This window comes from Phoca vitulina, unplaced genomic scaffold, assembly GCF_004348235.1.
Source record: "Phoca vitulina isolate PV1807 unplaced genomic scaffold, GSC_HSeal_1.0 scaffold36, whole genome shotgun sequence".
Lineage (NCBI taxonomy): Eukaryota > Metazoa > Chordata > Mammalia > Carnivora > Phocidae > Phoca > Phoca vitulina.
The window spans coordinates 17,137,420-17,153,510 of NW_022589739.1; the positions used below are offsets into that span (position 1 = coordinate 17,137,420).

The 16,091-nt window shown below is 40.4% G+C and overlaps 1 protein-coding gene across 1 annotated transcript in view; it reads right to left on the reverse strand.

Annotated features, from left to right (window-relative positions):
- The window catches only part of PAK1 (p21 (RAC1) activated kinase 1), a 145,082-nt gene extending 129,605 nt beyond the window's left edge, over positions 1-15,477 (reverse strand). Inside the window, exon 1 of the mRNA XM_032427423.1 lies at positions 15,436-15,477. The gene's annotated coding sequence lies outside the window, so the exon portion shown is untranslated. The remainder of the gene's footprint in view (positions 1-15,435) is intronic.
- Between the last annotated feature and the right edge of the window lie 614 nt (positions 15,478-16,091).

Here is a 16,091-nt window from a genome sequence, read left to right on the forward strand (position 1 = left end):
CAATGATTTTTTTGTGTGTGATTCAAGCCATTCTCCAATATTGCCTTATTTCAAATTCATAAAAGTCTTCATGTTTTGCGGAATTGTGGTTTTTTTCTTTTTTTTGGTCAGTTTCCATTTTAGAATCTATTTGTTAATTATCCTACCATTAGAAAGGCACTTATTGAGAAAGAGAGGTGAAGAGGACAGAGTCCAACAGAGAGCAAAGAGGGATGCTTGAGTGGGGATTAATTTTATAAGTGATCAGTTCCTATGGATAACAAATGAACTTCTAATTATAGTGCAAAGGACAGAAAGAATGCTACGGACATTCAAAAAAGCTTAATAAATAGTTGAGTAGATAAGTAAATTGTTATTCAATCATTCAACAAGGGGGCGCCAGGGTGGCTCAGTCATTAAGCATCTGCCTTCGGCTCAGGTCATGATCCCAGGGTTCTGGGATCAAGCCCCTCATCGGGCTCCCTGCTCGGCGGGAAGCCTGCTTCTCCCTCTCCCACTCCCCCTGCTTGTGTTCCCTCTCTCGCTGTGTTTCTGTCAAATAAATAAATAAAATCTTAAAAAAAAAAAATCATTCAACAAGGATTAATTGACAGCCTACTACATGCCACACACTGCTCAAGATGCTGAGTACATAGTAAGGAATGAAAAAAAGTACCACCCTGTTTTAGTCCATTCAGGCTGCTATAACAGAATACCCTAGACTGGGTGGCTTACAAAAAACAGAAATTTGTTTCTTACAGTTCTGGAGGCTGGGCAGTTCAAGATCAAAGCACCAAAAAATTCAGTGTCTGGTGAGAACTCTCTTCCTGGCTCATCGATGCTGCCTTCTCACTGTGTCCTTGCATAGCAAAAGGGGCAAGGGAGCTCTCTGTGGTCTCTTTTATGAGAACACTAATCCCATTCATGAGGGTCCCATCCTCATGACCTAATCACCCTAGAGACCCCACATCCCCACTCATCACATTGGGCATTGAGATTTAACATATAAATTTGGGAAAGACATAAACATTCAGTGTGCAGCACACCCTCAAGGAATTTGTAATCATGCGTGGGTAGATGAGGCCTGGAAGACTCCATGGAAGACAAGGCATCCAAGCTGGATCTTGAAGAATGAAGCGTTTTAATAGCAGAGAGGGAAAAGATATTCTAGGCTGAGGAAATAGAATGATATGACATATGAAAGTGAATGAAACTTAAAGTCTTTTTAGAGAGATGGAGTAGGGTCAGGAGAAATAAGGCTGAAAAAGTAGGTGGGGTCAAATTATAAAGTTTCCTAAAAAACTCAGTTTACACATTATCTTACAAGTAATGGGGACACAGTGATTACTTTTGAGCAGAACAGTAACAGGATCAGAAACATTATTCCAGGCAGAATAATGAATGAATAAGAAGGCAGAAAGACTGGTGGCCAGGACACTAGTAATGAGGTAGTTAAAAGCCTAGAGAAAAGATGATTATGGTCTAAACTAAGCAGAGGAGACAGAAAAATAAAAACAAATTTGAAAAAATTGCAGAGATAAAACTGCCAAGGCTTAATAATCCTTGATAATGTGAGCACATTCATTCAGCAAATATTTACAACACTTACTATGTTCCACACACTGTGCTAGGTGTTGAGGTACAGTGGTGGACAAAAGAGATGCAATCTTTGATTCCATGAAACTGGAAGTCTAGACATACAACAAACAGTCAAGTAAGTATAGAATTACAGATCATTAGAAATGCCATTACAGAAAATAACAAAGTACTGTGAGAGGATAATGGGGAGGGGGGGTCTTCTTTAGATTAGACAGGTTCAGGCTCACACTTGTTTTCTAAAAGAAACGAAAAGGGGGGAGAGAGAAACCAGAATTGTGAAGAAGCCAAAATTGGGGAAAAACATACAAGGGGAGAACAGGTAATGAAGACCTTGAGGCAAGAAAGATTTTCTCAAACTTTGCAGAACAGGAAAAAAAAATGCCAATCACTCTGAAGCACAGCCAGTGCTGTGGACAGTGGCACAAGATGAAGTTAGAGAAACAAAAACAAGGACCGGGTCTCTCAGAACCTTACAAATCAAATTTAAGATTTTATATTTTCTCCTAAATAAAACAAAAAGCCTTTACAGGTTTTAAGCAAAGAGTTCATTTAAAAGATGACTATAGTAGTCTAGGGTAGAGATAGTGGTAACATGGATTAGAGAGGTGACAACAGACATGGAGAGAGGTAGATGGATTCAAGAAATACATAGGAAATAAAATTGATAAGATTGGGGGTGGAGTACACGTTAAGGATAGGAGAGAAGGAGGTATCAGGGGTGAATCTTAAATTTGTGATTTGAGCTACTAGGGAAACAAAGATGCCACTAAGACAGGGGTAAGTGAGGGAGGACTGAGTTTGTGGGAAAAGATCAAGAATGCAGTTTTAGAGCACATTAAGTAGGAAATGTAAGACCTCAAAGTGGAAATATCAAGTGGGTAAGTGGATATATGGGTCTAGAGTTAAGAGGAGAGGTTTAGGCCAGGGATATCTGGAAAAATATGGGAGTTGCCAGCATATATATGGTATTCAAAGGCAGGATAATGAATGAGATCAAGTAGAAAGAATCTGGCATAAGAGAGGATCTCACCCTTAAGGAATTCCAACATTAAAAATAAACTAAATAAAATCAAGATAGAAAAAGGACACAAAATTAACTGAAGAATGATCAGAGCAAGGAGGCAAATGAAGAAAGTAATATGACAGAAAGCAAAAGAATATTTTAAAAAGAGAGTAACCAAAAAGGTAAATAGATCCAGTACGATGAGAATGAAAAGGAAATACCATGACTGCTAACATAACAAAATGAAAGACATCCAGGCATTAAGAGCCCCTGATGAAAGAACACACTGATACCTAGAAAGTGGTCATGTAAAACAAACAAAAAAACAAAGAAAAGAAAAACCTGAATCTGAATTAGCCTCTAGATACTAATTTACATGTAATATACAGGACCGAGGAACTTGTTAAACTATAAAAGGGAGATGCAAAATCCAGACGGTGGGAAACTCTACAGAACAATGTGGTCTCTTCAACAAATGAACTGAAAGGGAGGAGAAAGAGATTGAGAGGAACTCTAGAGATTAAAAGAAACAGAAAAGACCTATCAACCAATCTCTCTGTGTAGTCCTTATCTGGATTCTGCTTCAAACTGTTAAAGAAGAGAAAAAGTATGACATTTGAATCACAACTGAATATTTTTATGACATCAAGGGATTACTGAGTATTGGTTTTTGGTTGCTTTTTTTTTAAGTAGATTTGGCACCACGGAGGTCATTATAGGCCTTGGTAAGAGTGGTTGTGATGAGGTGGTAAGGGTAGAAGCAGACTGGAGTAAGCTTTCAGGTAAATAGGAGGTAAGAAACTGGAAGCAGAACTTGTAAACAGCTATTTAAGGAAGAGTGGCTTTGAAAGAGAGCAAAGACAGGGTTTTAGCTGGAGGCTGACACAGGATCTCAGGAGGGCTTTTGTTTGGTAGGGAAGGGGAAAATTGTTGTCATTTAAATAGAACACTTGAATGCTACTTATGATAACTCAATAGAAAGTAAAATGTAAAGAGGCAGTGAAGTGAAGTTTCTAAGATGGGACCATGGGAAGTAATCTAAAAGCATGTGAAGGAGCAGGCCTTTCCTTGGAAGAGAAACCGGCAAAGGCAAAAATGGGTGCAAATCCAAGTAGATTCTTAGATTCAGTAGTAGGAATATGAAGCTTCTATTTTATCTGTGATATGGGAAGCAAAGTAGGGTAGGGAGTTTGGGGGTGAGGGGAAAGAAGAGACCCAGAGGAAAGCATGACAGGTGGAGATTGAAGGGAGAATTGAAGATAACCCTGAATTCCAGAGCCAAAAACACAGGGGGAAAAAAACGAGGTTTTTGGAAATAGAAAATGAGTCAATTGAATAGATTAATTCCTGAAGAAATCATTAAAAGAAAGACTGTAGTGGTATTTTCTGTTTGCAAATATTAAATCCTGTCAAGCACCCATTTGGTCTTTATATCCCTTCACCCAGTAATCCTACCTAGGGGAATTTATTCTTTAAAAAAAAAAAAAATCTTTTAAAGGAAAAAGCTATATGTAGTGTTATAGATAAAATTACAGTATGATTTATAACAGGAAAAGAAAACCCAAATGATTGTGATGGCTAGTTTTATGTGACAACTTGGCTAGGCTACAGTGCCCAGTTACCTAATTAAATCTAGGTACTTCTGTGAAGGTATTTTGTAGATGTATTAAACATTTACAAGTCAACTGACATTAAATAAAGGGGATTATTCTTCCTAATCTAATGGTAGGCTTCATCCAATCAGGCTGAATGACCTCAAGAGCAAAACTGAGGTTTCCCACAAATGAAGAATTCTACTCTGTTTCTCTAATAGAACACTGACTGATAACAATGGTTTTAGGCAAATTATGGAATATCATCTAAAAATTTTATAATGAGCACAAAGAAATAACATGGGGAAATACTTATAAGTCAAGAAAAAAAGGCAAACAACAAATTTAGGTCTACATTGTGATTACAACTATGTAAACATGTATGTTTATATGTAAGAAAAAAAACACAAGTGTTTATTCATTAGAGTAATGGAATCCTGGCTGAATTTTAAATTTATGAATAGTGTTACAAAATAGTCTGTGAAACAGAGCTCTGTTATTTTTAATGGAAGAAAGTTAGTAACATTATTGTTAAGCCTTATTAAAATTATGTAGCACTTTAACGAAACTCCTAATAATCTAAAAGGAAACCACCAATTTTGGAAATGTTGTCTTGGATATTATAAAAAGAATGGACCCTCTGGAAGGTAAATATGCCTACAAGGGCCTCAATCTAATGCCATTTTTCAGTAACATAGAATTCTTCAAATCAAATAAAATGAAGAAAAACCCAGAATGGCAAAGAAGCCAGTGATCAACTGGATCAGCTTAAGAATTTCCCACATCCTTAACTAGCTAGCTAGCTAGCATCAGGGCATGCATCCAACTTTGACTCAGATCAGTTATTTGTACTGGGTAGCTAAATATTTAGCACACTAAGGTTTCTTCTCTCCTTCCCTCTCCCAACACCAGGCACTGAAAGGATTCTTTATGAACTTGAGAGAAACCAAATGCTCTCAGTAAAGAAGTTATATGGACCTCAGTTTGATGCTGGCTCCACTTTCATTCTTTCAAACAAAACATATTTATTGAGTGACTACTATATGCTAGGAATTGTGAATATAATGGTGAGCAGAAAAAGATAATTTTTATTTTAAGGAAAAGGGTACTATATTAAAATTCATTCTCTTTAGGATGCCATGCCTTAAAGAGAAATAATTCTCTAGAGCTTAGGGTCTGATAGGGCAGACAGAGATTACTCAAATAATGCCATAGTGTAATGGGTAAGAGTATGGTTCAATGTAAATAAATAATGATACAAATGCTGAAGTGTTTAAGAGTGAAGTGCACTGGTGTCTGCAACTTATTTGGAATGGATTCAAAATAAGATGGATTGATGAATGGATTAAGGGATGGATAGATATTCAAATACAGCAAAACATTACAAAATCTAAATAATGAGTATACGGGTGTTCGCTGCACATACTTCCCTCCTAATACTTTATTATAATTTTTAAACATACAAAAAAGTTGAAAGAAGTGTACCATGAAACAGTTTCAAGAGGAGTCAACCTACAGAAAGGATTTTTTGTGTGATGAAAATTTCAGTCTTTGACAAAGAGTTGTACTTAGATATTATAGATACCAAGAGGCAGTCTCAAAACCACTTAGTCAGTTTACCCATCAATATTCATTTGCTTGTGTTAGCTGACAGTGATAGAGAACATTCTACACTCAAGATACTAAGCTAAATGCTGGCACGATACTGGTGGGGAGTGGCCCTCAGGCACTAATTGTCTCTGTCTATAAAATCAGATTTAATAATCCCCTCTCAGTCTCTCAGAATTAAACAGGATACTGCATAGGGTAGCATTTTGAAAGACTCTTCCTACCACCCCAACTTTATCAAGTTCCATTCACTCTTGTTCCATGTGCACCAGCCATAATGGCTTTTTTTTTTTTAGTTCCTATGTTGAGCTAAATCAGAGCTGTCTAACAGAAATATAATATGAGCCATTAATACGAGCCACATATGTAATCTTAAATTTCCTAGTAGCTTTGTTTTTAAAAGCTAAAAAAAAAAAGCAGGTGAAATTATAAATTAACCCAATTTATCCAAAATGTTAACATTTCAATATATAGTAAACATAAAAAAATGTTGCATTACATACATTTTTTCAGTACTAAACCTTCAAAATCTAGTACATGTTTTATATTTATAGCACATCTGTATTTGAACCAGCCAAATTTCAAGTGTTCAGTAGCCATATTGTCTAGTAGTTACCATCTTGAGCATGATAGCTCTAAACTTTTAGCTACTTTCAGAGTCTTTGTGCATTTAAAATGTTCCCTCTGCATGACATGTTCTACACCCTATTCTCTGAATGACTAATACCTATTTATCTTGCATATCTTAGTTTAAAAGCATCATCTCTTCAATGCGGCCTTCCCTTTCATCATTCCAAAATTCTCTACCTTAGTCCTTTATCTCTTTTGTAGGACTTATCAAAACCTGCAACTATTTATTTGTACATTTAATGCTTTTCTTTGTCTTCCCCTCTGGAATGTAAGCTTTATAAGAGCAAGGAAAAGGATCATTTCTGTATTGTTTATAATTGTACCCAATTGTACCACAATGATTGGCACATAGGAAGCAACCAATAAGTATTTGTAGACTAATTAAGGAATTGATAAACAAATGCACTGTAGAGACATACTGTGTTTGTATGCAAATGAAAGTATGTGTATTTTGCCATTCCCAACTAGCCTGGGACCTTTACAAAACAGTCAACTTCCGACAATTCTCTGGCAAGCAGCAATAGTTAGAAACATGATTTTGGGGACACCTGCGTGGCTCAGTCAGTTAAGCATCCAACTCTTGATTTTGGCTCAGGTCATGATCTCAGGGTCGTGATATCGATCCCCGATCCCCAAGTGGGGCTCTGCGCTGAGCGTGGAGCCTGCTTAAGATTCTCTCTCTCCCTCTGCTCTACCCCCACCCCACCCCAACCCTCCACCCCGCTTGCTCATGCACGCGCATGCGTTCTCTCTCTCTCAAAAAAAAAAAAAGAAAGAAAGAAAGAAAAAAACATGATTTTTGGAAAGAGAACAAGTTGTAAATAGCTTTACCATTCCCCAAGGAACCAAGAATTTTTTAGAAGTCAAGGGAAAATGAAGGAAGTGCCACTGGTCAAAGAAACATCCAAGTGATCAGGAGCCAACTAGATTTGGAGACAGATGATATGCATTAAAGACTGCAATTTCCAAACTCATGGCCATGTTTTTATGGACAAGCCCTTAACTTCTCTCCATCTATAAATATATGATGCCTTAAAGACAGAATTAAATTAAGTGAGATTATATATGAAAGTGTTTTGAAAATAGTAAAGCCTAAATATATATTGTCTCTAGGCTGCTCAGGAAATTGGACTTTCAAAAGTCTATCATCATGAATTTTTCCCCTTTGTTCACCTGGTTTGTTTTATTTTGCAGATTATAAATAGATAACTTCTTAAACTAATCAAGCAAAATCTATCCTGATAGCAAATAAAAATCTCAGACTCAGGACTGATAACTCCAGATGGGAAAATAATCTTAAATGGAAGATAATCTTATAAAAATAGTAATTCTCTAACAGGTGATGGGGGACTAAGAGTCCCTCCACTATATCAGGTCCCACTGTACCCATTTCCTGACCTCTAGGCCACTGAGAATTGTTTCCGTACTAAAACACTGTTACTGATGGACTATGTCCTAGTGTATTACAGAACAAGGGTGAAGGCAGAGAGGAGGAGGCATGAAGGTAAAAAATCACTGTCACAAAATATTTGAGCTGGGGAAGTTAGGATCAGATTTAATGCATCTATAAAACAGCTAAGGAAAACTGAGGCTCAGAGTGGTTAAGTGATTTGCCAATGTCACACAGTAATAATCATAAAAAAGTCTTCAAATCCCAGCTTGATCTTTCTGCTCCTAAATTTCCTCATCTATAAAATGAATATAAAACAGCATACCTCTTACAGGATTATTTTGAGGAGTAGAGGGAAAAATCAAATGTAAAGTACTTGGTACCATGAAAGTCCTTGGTAAAAGGTCAGTTGTAATGAGGCTGATGATGTTGATTTGTTCTCCATCTCATTTTTCCCCAATGAACAATGACGTTGGGGGAAGCAGGTGGCTGGGAAACAGGGAGATCACCAACCCAAACTCATTTCTTAAAAACATTAAAAAATAGATGAAATGATACTATTGGTTACATTTCCACAATAAAAGGTTTGTTGGGTTTTTTTTTTCTTTTTTCTTTTATTCCTCTGTATTCTCAAGAGCCTAAAGGCCCTGGCTTCGAATCATAGCTGTGCTGCTGTATAGCCTCAATTCAATTAACCTCCGTTTCCTATTCTGTAATATGGAGATAAAACAATACCTGTCCTAACTAATCCACAGAGTTGTTGAAAGAATAAAGTGAGACAATATTAGTGAAAATATTTTGTACACTAGAGGCCCTTCACCATCCAGGCCTTGCTTCCTCTCTGCTCTTACCACTCCCCACCTTGTACCCTACCCTTTAAGTGTACTAAAATACTCAGAGTTCCCCAAACATGCTCTCAAGCCTGCCAGCCCTCATGCTGCTCTCTTCCAGGAAGGTGCTTCCTCTCTCCTCTCTTCCCACCCCTCCCCAACTGTGCTTGGTTAACCCCTGTTCGTCTCTCAGAACAAAACTTAGCTGTCACTTGCATTAAGAAGGCTTGCCAGACCACCCTCATTTCAGGTGGAGTAGATGCCTTTCCTCTGTCTTTACATAGCATGAGCCTGTATCTCCACATGTCATTTTTGTCTCAATATAATTGTCTATGGACATGTCTGTTTCTCAACTATAAGCTTAAGGGTAGGGACCAGATATGATTCAGCTACTTCTTCAGAGCCCCTGACAATGCCTGATGCTTAATATGTGTTTAGCAAATGAAACTTAAATGACAATTAAAACATTAGTTTTCATATGGTAGGTACCTAAGACTTTTATGCAAAATATTATAATATAAAGCAATACTCAATCTTGGCTGCATATCAAAATCACCTATAAACCTTCAAAAATAGAAATTCCAAGAGATTTTGATTAGACCTTAGAGCCCAGGCAACAGTATTCCTTTTTTTTTACATCTTCACAAGTAGTTCAGATGCATAGCCAAAATTCAAAACCACTGCTACAAACAATTGAAGTCATTAAATTATAACAATTCTACCCAACATCTACATAGCTTAACATCCTACAATTCATTTTCACATATATTAATTTTTTAATCCAGTATCATTAACATACAGTGTTATATTAGTTTCAGGTGCACAATATTCATTTTCACATATATTATTAATTGAATCTTCACAACTCTGTGAGTTAGGTGTTATTTCTATTTTCCAAACTAAGAAATAGATATTTAAATAAGTGTCCAAATAGGTCTTTGCCTAACTTCAAATTTAATGCTCTCCCTTCTATATCTATCTCCTTCCCTAGAAAGTGACAGGTAATATTGCAGCAACATACCAAGTACATGCAGACAAGGGTTCAAATGAGAAAGACATGGATCCCAGCTTCTTGGGAATCAGGGAGAGAATAAGAAAAGCTAGGCCTTGAAGATACAGGCAGGCAGAGGAGGGTGGAAGCCACACATATTGTCACCGTCATTTATCATCCCAAAAGAGTCAAAAGGCAGATCCTGTAAAGGAAAAAAATGTTCTTACCAGCCTCACTTGGTACTTAAATAGTCTGCAAGGGACACTGGAGAGGTGTGGAAGTGGAAAAGTGGAGGAAGAAAGTCCCAAACACAAGAGTGAACTTACCAATGCTGCATGCAAATTACCTCACCCTGACTCCATGGAGTAAGAGCCAAGACATAATGGACTTGTTATAACTAAGACTTAGATCAACTTTAGAGAATTAATACCAAACAAAATCATATTAATGAGGGATCAATGAGCTTCTGGTTCTTTCTAGGATTATTATCACACTATTCTTAGAGAGGGGATAATCTGGAGGATCCTAGCACATAGATCATTTCCCCCATCTCAAAGACTAGAAGGATAGAATGGTGGAGGAAGTTACCTATGAAAGATAAAGCTTAATACAAGAGTAGAAAAATGTATGACATGATGTTAATAAATTTATGATGGCAAAGGGAAATGAATATTCAGGCAGTGGTGACTCAGAATGCTGGATTAAGTCTGATCTCTCAGCTTCAGTGGTAAAATGTTATCTTGTGAGTCTGTACTATCATGACCATGTGACATAGTTTTACCAGCAATTATTTTTTTGTAGTTCAAACTCTGGACTTCAGTCAGAATTTTCTTAGGGGGAAAAGGCTAAAGGGATTAGGAAGCAATCTAAAAGGACATTTCTAGTGCTCCAAAGTTTAGTTTGATAGTTTAAAAGGCACTATGATATAGTGGCAAAAGTGAAGTACTACACTGAGATTCAAAAATGTAGTTCTAAACCAATATTTAGTCATTTGCTAATGATGTGCCTTTGAGCAAACCAAGACTTCTATAATCCAGTCTCCTACCTCGTAAAATGGAAATACCTATCTCATGGGGCTGTTGTGAAGACTAAACAAAAAACACCAGGGAAAGATGTTATTCTTTTCCCTGTATGAATGATAAATGTAAATGCATGTAAAACTCTCTTCACCAGTCTTTCTGTGCACAAAAAAAGAGAGCAGGCTAAATGAAGAAAAAAATTTATTTTAACTCTCACAGCAATATACTTGTAAAACATTCCTATATTGTCTCCTCTACACAGAAAAATTAAAGCAGCCTGGGTAATGAACATAACTCATAATTGCTGGTATCAGGTGAATATGAACTGGAATGGAGGTCTACCACTTACTTTCAGCAAAATCTTGAACAGGTTCTTGTTGCCGGTTTGAGCCTCAACCTCCTTATCCATTAAACAGAGATACCAGTAATCATCTTAAATGCTTATTTTGAAGATTGGAGAAAACAACTCACATAATGTCTGGTACATAACAGGTGTTCAATAAAGTTTACCACCACCTAACAACCGCTAACAAATTACACTCTCCAAAGTTTCCTTTATATTCAGTATTTTATTAAGTTGCTTTGTAACCTTATAAGCTAGTCATAGCAACTGTTACTATCCCCATCTTACAGTTGGACAAAAGGAACAGAGATAAAAATACTTCCATAAGGTCATACAGTAATAAGAGACCAAATTAAGTTTCCCTGACCATTCCTCCCACCCCAAATTACAACATTAGTCCTTAGGAATTAAAATGACATCTATGAAATAGTATATGCTTTTGAAAACCTTAAGCTTCTCTCTTTACAAAAATAAAAGTTTTTTCCCCCTACTTTCTGGTTATGGTTTAGAAAGATAAAAAAAGTGGGGGGAGGGGAGAAAAATTCATTAAAACCAGCCACAACGGAATTGAGCATTGTCTCAAATTAGCAACTATTGATTCCATCTTGATTTTTCTTTTCACTTTCCCCAACAAAGCCATTGATCTCTTAATTAAAATTTTTTAAAGATCTGCTTATCAAAATACTTATTTGATAAACTATTCCTTAACTGAGAAAAAAAATTAGAAAGACAAATTTGTCCCGTCTTCATGAGTATACATCACTTTTTTACCCCTCTATTTCATCATTTCAGCACCAGAGCACTTATCATACCATATTGTAATATCTTTAACACCTTGAGGACTTGAACCGCATCCTATGCATACCTGAACATCCTGTCCCAGCAAGGGGACTTGCACTTGGTAGAGAAAGACTCAGTAAGTGTTTATAAATAAATGAACAAATGAAGCCAATCTCTCAGAGGGAAGTTAGGAAAGGAGAAAACTAGATATGGTATCTTAGGGCCAATAGGAAAGTGAAAGAAACAAAATATTTTAAGAGCTTCATAAGGAAGAGAAACCTTTGTGTGGAGTCAAACGGGGCCCTTGTATGGCTTTAAGTATCACTAGAGAAAGACAAAAACCACAGAAGATCCGGAAGAGACAGTTTCAAGTCAAAAGACTCAAAAGTTAGGGCACTTATTTAGATCTGCAAAACCAGGTTGCAAATTCCCAAGAAACAATCCTAGCCTAAGATATTTCAACAGCAGTTTTCAGGTAAAAGAACTCTAGCTGAAAAATACTGCAGGCTTTGGTGGAGAAGGACAGATGTAAAACAGAAGAAAAGCTCAGTCTAAAACAAATCCCCCCAAACGTTAGAATCCACTTGGATTTGCATATTGGAGTATGGTTCCTCTTCATTCTGAGAACTATTCTTAAATAAAATCCCAGTATAACAGCTGGCTGTAAACAGGACTAAATCCTCTTATATTTTTCATTCAACAAATATTTGAGAGCCTGCTATATGCAGTCACTGCTCTAGGCATCGGGAATAGGGTAGCAAACAAAACAGACAAAATGCTCTCAGGAAGCTTTCAATCTAGTGGCAAAAGATACATGACTGACAGATGGGATGGAATGGCAGGCAGTAAGTGCTAAAGAAGAAAAAGAAGGGAGGGAGAGAGCAAGAGTACAGAAGGAAAGAGTGGGAGGGAGCTGGCAAGGAGCTGGTCTTATCAAAAACAGATCTTTTAACCCAGTGGTTTTCAAACTTTAGCAAGTGTCAGAATCACCTGGAGGGCTTGTTAAAGCAGAGGTTTGGGGGCCCCATCCCCAGTTTTTCATCTGTAGGTCCAGGATGGGAAAAGTAATTTGCAATTCTATCAAATTCCCAGATTATGTTGATGCTGTTGGTGTAGGGACGGCACTTGGAGCTAATTGTTCTAACCCAACAGATTAGGAAGCCTCTATCCCATAGGTCTTGATTTACTTCTTTATATATTCATTCATTTCAAAAATATATTCAGTGCCAAGAACTCTGCTAGTCACTAAAATTAAACAGATCCTGCCCTCAAGAAATTTACAGGCTAGGGCGCCTGGGTGGCTCAGTTGGTTAAGCGACTGCCTTCAGCTCAGGTCATGATTCTGGAGTCCCGGGATCCAGTCCCGCATCGGGCTCCCTGCTCAGTGGGGAGTCTGCTTCTCCCTCTGACCCTCTCCCCTCTCATGCTCTCTCTCTCAAATAAATAAATAAAATCTTAAAAAAAAAAAAAAAGAAATTCACAGGCAAATGGGGGGGGGGGGGGGGGACTCAAATAATTGCAATAGAGTACTATAGAGAGCTCTGAGACTGGTATGTACATGAGCCAGAGGATGGAAAAGCAACCAGTTCTATGGAAGTAATAAGAGTGACTTAGGGATTGCTTCCCAGAGGTCCAACAAGCACTTCTCCACAGGCATATAGTGGGTGGGAAGCCAGCATTTCCAATGAGAAAAATAGCACCAGGCAAAAGCAGAGATGAGAAAAAGTATGGCAGAGGAGTTATAGAAAGTGAGGCTGCAAAGGTAAGCAGTAATCTGATCTCTGAGAGCTTCTCATTCATGTTAAAGAGTTTAAAATTTTATCTTTAGGCAATGACTAGTTGGGAAGTAGGGAGAAATGATGTGATCAGGTATAATTTTACAAAGATCTCTCTGGACACATAGGGCCCTTCTTTCACAAAGCATTAGTTTCTCCAAGCCTACACAGCCTCCTAACGTGTGCTTAATAAATGTATATTTAATTGAACTGAACAAGCTTTCCGTCAAGTGCTATCTTATGGATGAGAGGCAGGCCACCACCTTCCTCACAAGACTCACTTTGGCCAGGACAAGACTTGTAAAACAGGTCCAGCAGCCTCAATTATTGCACATTACTCCTTGTACAACTGGAGTCCCCCCAGAGATTAGGGCAGGCCTTCATTGTTTACATGTCTACTCACCCACTAGACTTTGAGCTCTCTGAAAACAGAATGTCTTAATAGACTCTGAATGCCCATAGCCCTAGCAGGAGACCCAAAACATAGTAGCTCCAGATCCAGTAATGTTGGGTAAACTAATGACTGAGGAAGCAAATTTACCAATAAACCCATGAGATCATATAGTTAAGGATATGGATAAGCTTCAGGGTCCATGTCCCCAAACCCCTTCTGAGAAGTAGAGTCTCCAGTTGAGGCAAGGTGGATTTCATATACACTTGATAAAGGATTTCCCAAATAGGAACAAAAAAATGTTACAAGTGCCATAAAAATCCTGCCAGGTTTCTGGGGGCCCCAATGAGAAGTAAGTTTTGCCTGAAAGGAGTTTGAAGGCAGATGCCAGCAAAGACCCGGGGGGGGGGGGGGGGGGGGTAGGGGAATGAGGCGAGTGGCGGGATTATTCAGCGGACTCTTCAAAGCTGAGGGCGTGCTGGATACCTGCCGATTTCTAGGGCTTAAAAAGTCCTGGAATTTTAAGGCTGGGAGTGACCTGCTCAAGGTCACAAAGTAAGTAGGTGAAGTCACAAGGTAAGACCAATGAGGCATCTATATACTGTTGAGTCCTGTTTTCTCCTGACAGACACAGTAGGCAAAATGAAAGATTATTCTCAGGAACAAGTTTTAAAATATGGGCTAGACTAGTGAATTGAATTTTTATTGGTAACCATAGTACTAACCCTTCCCTCACCTTTCAGTTCTGGGGAAAAAGTGTAAGACAGTTATCCAAGCAGTTTAACAAACAAGCAGCACTTTGCTCCCAACACACATAAATACCAAAACTTCTAAAGCCTTCTTCCAAAATACCCGCAGTAATGTTTGCTGCTGAAACACTCAAGACAGTAAAGGCCATAATAATCACGTCTTTCGAAATGGAGTATTGAACATAAAGTAACTGTCAGTCTCCTTTCCTTGTTTGTTTCTAACTCCACAAGTCAGGGTATTCCCGGGGTGGGGGAGGGGCTGCATAAGTCAAGCTCCATCCAGCCGTATTTTTCAAGGAAGTGAACCCTAGAGGTGAGTCCCCCCGGCCTGAACAGGAGGGACTTTTGCCATGCAGAATGAATCGACGCCGCTTTGCTAGGCTTCCCGGTGGCCCGCCAGGCTTAGCGCCGGAGCACCGCAAAGTTCGCAAGGGAGGCGGCTCCCAGCCCCAGACCTGTCGGGTCTCCCGGCCCCTCCCCCGCTCCGGCCCTCCCCCGGGCTCCCCCCGGGTCTCCAGCTTCTGAGACCGCCGGCCTCGCCGGGCAGTGCACAGGGGGCCTTTGTTGGTCCGCCAAGAGCCGCCGGCCGCGCCGGGCGGCGCCCCGCCTCACCTTACCTGGCGCCCCCTCCCGCCTACCCTGCCCGGCCGCAGGGAATGAATGGGCCCCGGCCCCCAACCCGCGCCGCCCCCACCCCCGCGCCACAACCCCGCAGCCTGCGACGCCAGGGCGGCCGCGCGGGAGGCCGGCTCTCACCTTCCGCGCTCGCTCGGCTCGACTCCGCTCCTCCTCCTCCTCCTCCTCCTCCTCCTCCTCCTCCACCCGGGTGGCGGCGGTCGAGCCGGGGAGTGAGCGCGCGGGTGTGCGCGAGGGGCCGCTTCACTTTCTCCCTCCCGCCGCCGCCGCCGCCGCGCTCGGCGCCTCCCCCACCCTGCTCTTGCCGGGGAGTCCCCTCAGGACGGGCTGGGGGGCGGGGGTCAGCGACAGCCAGGGGGCCGGAGGCAGTTCGGCGACGCGGGAGAAGGGGATGCTGTGAGGGGCGAGAATGTGAGGGGATTCGGGCGGCCTCTGGGGAACGAGGTGGGGAGACAGAGTTCTTTGAGGAGATCTTGAGAGCGCGGGGCCCCGTGAAAGAGGGGAAAGAGTCTGAGGGGAAAGCGTCTGGGAAGTAGGACCGCAGAGCCGGTGAGGGAGACGGCGGGGAGGCGCGAGGGACGAGCGCAGTGGGAGGGAGCGTTGTGGGGGGAAGCCGTGAGGGGGCGTCTACAGTGCCGCCAGCACCTAGGTCTACAGCTGCAGCCGCGGCCCGGCCGCCTCCCCCGCCCTCCCGCCCGCAGCCGCGCTATTGTACGCCGCGGGGCCTGGCCCGACCGCCTCTCCCACCGGCCCCCGCCCCCTCCCCCGCGAGGCAG